Source organism: Rhagoletis zephyria, unplaced genomic scaffold (assembly GCF_001687245.7).
Source record: "Rhagoletis zephyria isolate East Lansing unplaced genomic scaffold, Rhagoletis_zephyria_1.1 Rzeph_scaffold_04506, whole genome shotgun sequence".
NCBI classification, from domain to species: Eukaryota; Metazoa; Arthropoda; class Insecta; order Diptera; family Tephritidae; genus Rhagoletis; species Rhagoletis zephyria.
In genome coordinates, this window is record NW_016161589.1 from 15,107 (window position 1) to 19,440 (window position 4,334).

A 4,334-nucleotide genomic window follows, 5' to 3' on the forward strand; every position below is an offset into this window, starting at 1 on the left:
TGGAATGAAGTAAGAAAATTGAAGAGTGGACGCAAAACGGCACAGTGGCATTGAGCTACTCTAGTCAGTTAAAGGTGATTTTGTGCAATAGTCTTTCAGCAAATTATTCTAGTTTCTCAAGCTTCAGTTCTAAGGTATGTACATACATACATATTTTCAAAGGAGCAAAGCCTTTACTTACTACACATTTTCAATCAGTGGAAAACTGTTGGATGTAATATGCTGCTACAAAATTTTATATCGCGACTTATTGAACTCGTCCAGCCATCAAGATATAAAATATTATTAATTTATTGAGAGCAACAGAAGCATGACGACCCAAGATATCATCGGTTTCTTTAATAAATGCTTACAATCTAAGGAGTTTGTTTGTGGCCAATGCCGAACAATTATGCAAGGCGTGCTACGTGTCTCCTCCTCTTCAACAAAAAGACAGCATTCCGTCCCGGCGGGGAGGCCAATGCAGCGCATTTGGTTATGGCTGGTTAGGTAATCGGCAATCAACTTGATGCTGGCGCTATTTAAAAGATTTATATCTTTCCAAGCAAATTGATATCCAAATGGGTTAAACTCCTACCGCTCTCCAGTACTTACCGGGTTCTGCGTTTACCCATTCTGTAACTATAAGGCTCAAAGAGCTCGAACAAAGTCCGCAAAACGGTTATGGCTCTGCAAACTCTCTCTCTGCTTACTTCAATCCATCAGTGTTCTGGTATCCAGCTTGTGTTACTGCCTCTCTCGCTGCCAAGAGTTGAAAAGTGTCGAACCTCTCCGTGACGAACCAGAAGACTATCATCCTTTTGTTACATTGGCCTCTGATAGCTGCTGGACATAAATTATTGGTAATCAAAAAAACTGGGCATAATACATATTTTGCTAATTTAAAAACTGGACATAAACTTTTGGTCAATTTTTATTTATCTGACTTCCGAAAGAGACTCAAACAACCGAATTCACAGCTTCTGCTCAAGTCTCTTATGAAGTATTGGCTACTCCAAAAAGCAATCTCACTGATCGCTGATAATTACAACCACTTATTTACCACTGTTTCTCAAGTGATACGACCTTCACTAATTCTCATCAAATTTTCAAGTGCGTCCGCTTCATCAAAAATTTCCATTGCCGCTAAAGAGGCCTTTGCAGCGGCATTTTTGACAACCACTTAACAATTGCTGCTGCAGCAAAGCACCGCGCTCATCCCATAGTATTTCTTTGTTATTATTAAAAATAATTTTTTGTTGTGATCGCTTTTTTTTGAACAAACCACATACTCCAGATCTCATTGTCAGACCGTTAAATCACTTGTGGTCATCCCTCACCGACAATTCAAACGACTCATCTCATTCTCATCTGCACTTCCTTTGTTGTTGCATTGTTCGTCGTCCGTCGCTGCAGCCAGGCAAACCAACAACTTCAATCAACTTGTTTTCAACGATCGGTCGATTATGATGACCAGCCAGTCAACGAGAAGGAGAATGTTGCAACTGCCATAATCGGCTGACAAGCGAAACAGCAATCTGAACAACAACAACAACATTACACAAGCGCCGTCAACTGGCTGACTACCTGGTCGACTGGCGATTTAGCCCACTATCCGCACTGGCCAGTATTGCTGCTCGCATGACAACTGCAACAACAATCAGGCGCAAACGCACTTGAAAAGTCCAATTATGGCGATAGATTCAATGCGATCTTGCAACGCATGGCCAACAAACAACTCGTCGCTGCAACATTCTAGCAACTTGACTCTATTGCCGGTAGTGTTGCACAGCATGCCAGTTTTTATTACTATTTCTGCATTTGATAATGACGCTTAGCATGTTTGATGTGCTGCTGCCAGTGGTTGTTGCCACCAGCGCGTCGTCGCCGCCGCCACCACTGCCACCATCGCCACCACAGAAGCTTTGGCAGTTGTATCGCTGCCGCTGCCTATTTCTTAGCTTACTGCTGCTGCAGCGAATAACTCTGATGATGCGTTTCACTTACCTCATTGTCTAGTTGCATTTACGTACGATACGTAAGTAAGTAAGTAAGTAAGTATATCCATTGCATGCAACATGCATAGACAAACAACAAGCAGCTGCATACTTCTTCGTACGCCAGCCGATCGTTCGTCGCGCAGCAGCAATTTCTGTGCGCCTGCTAACTTGGCCATGAAACAGTAACTCCAGCTGCCCATTATCGCTAACTTGTTGGCGGCGCTAGCGCTTGGTGTGTGTTGTTGATGCTGGCAAGCGTAAGATTGCAACATATTGCATGTGGCATGTTGCATGCTGCTTAGTTGTTGCCGATGGACACCAGCGCCTATGAAAACAAGAAAGTTGATAGTGGCCTGGCTGCGTGCCACAAACGTGGCGTGAAGCGGCGCAAAGTGAGCGGACAGCAAAATAGTTGCTTTTGTGGTTAGCAATTGTTGCTACATATTCGGTTGGTTGGTTGGTTGGGGCAATTGATCGCCGGCTTCCTAATGCAATTGATCATGATTATGGCAACCGCAAAACAATGAAATTATTTTCTCTACAATCTTTTTGTTGCATCCACATTGTATGTAATTAATCGCATTCACTTTGCATTTTATTTATTTTACGCTTAAGTAAATTGCACAATACGCTTGTGAGTATGTAAGTGTGTGTAACTTCATGTAAAATATTGCATATGATTTTTTTCTTTTCTCTTTTTATTTCTGTTGTTGTGGTTGCAGTCACGTAACTTAATTGCCTTCGCAATTGTCGTTGGCATATCAATAAATCTGTGGTGGCACTGGTAGTATTAACAAGTCAGCGAGTTCAGCATATCCGCTGGCGGATCGTGTGAAAATGGCATGTCAAGGTTGCCAGAGTTTTTGAGTATTTTTCTTCTAAAATCATCATCTATTGCCGCACTCTTTTGCTAAGTTTCGGCAGTTACTCATATTGAGTTTAGACGGGTTCATCTGCAGATAGTCCCTTTATTGCATTGTTGTTGCTATAGCGGCTACTTTGCCCGGCCTTTTTTAATCCTTTCAGGACAGTTACCTTCTTTCATATCGTCCCTGAAATACAAAAGGCCTTAACTAACTAAAAATGTAAAATTCACCGCTCAATTGATTGTGATGCATTTCATCGAATTATAATTCCCCACATCGTTTCGTGCAATAAAAAATTTTAGTTACTTGTTTTAGTTTATTGTTTCAGCTGCGATGTGAGATATGGTTTGTATCTATGTAAATACATGCATCTACTGAAAAAATACGTTTTAAGTTGTAAATTATGATTCATTGAGCGCTAAATAAACAAATTCTTAGTCAAAACCAAAAAAAAATTGTCATTGAGTTTTTTTCTTTAGAAAAATTCTTTTTAGACCAAAATATTTTTTTTCATTATTTTCTACAAAAAAAAAATCCCACAAATTAATTTTTTGTGCGTTTGAGGTTTTTTAAAATTTCTCGAACAAATTAAATCCACATAAAATAAGTTAAAATAAAACTCTCATTTTACCAAAGCGATTTTATTTATTCCAAAAAAAAGTTATTTGTAATTTTTTTCTAATGTTTGATATGTTACTAATTTGGTTACATAATTTTTTACCTAAAACGCACTTTTTCTTAAAATCTTTAAAACACCATTTGTGATTCTTTTTCTAAGGTTTGGTTAAATTATTTTTTTCCTAAAATCCTTATAACCCCAATTTTTCTCCAAAATAAAAATTTTAAAAATATTCTTCATTATCATACACATCAATGTAAGTATTACAAGAACAAAAAAATAAAATTTCCAGTTTTCCCAAAAATAAATTTCCCATTTCCCAAAAAACAGTATTTTTTCCAAAAAAAATGTATTTTTCCCCTAGAAAAAATTATAAGATTGTTACTAAAAAAATTATTTATTTTAAATGTTTAGTAACTTTTAATTTTTAGTTATTTGCTTTTTTTGCTTAGCTGAACTCAGACGGCACATGTTCTAGGCCTCAAGTGCCTACACCAAAAACGATAGAAGTGTTATCGATCGATACGCCCGCACTATGCTGGCACATTTTGCCCCTGCTTAGTTATAGTTTGCCCGACCACTTTTCCTGATTCTCATAAGCCAAGAACAATGAGAATAGCCATAGCCAGATTTATGGTGTAGTTAAAGATTCTACTTCCACCGGATCAAACCCTTCCAAAGCCATGAATCCACGCGGTATAGTCCTTTTTATACCCGAGCGCACTTGTGCACAAGGGTATTATAACTTTGTTCACATAACGGTTGTTTGTAACAGGCAAAACGAATCGAGATAGATATAGACAAATGTATACATAAATGATCAGAATGAAAAGAGAAATCGATTAAGCGGTGACTGTCTGTCCGTCCGTC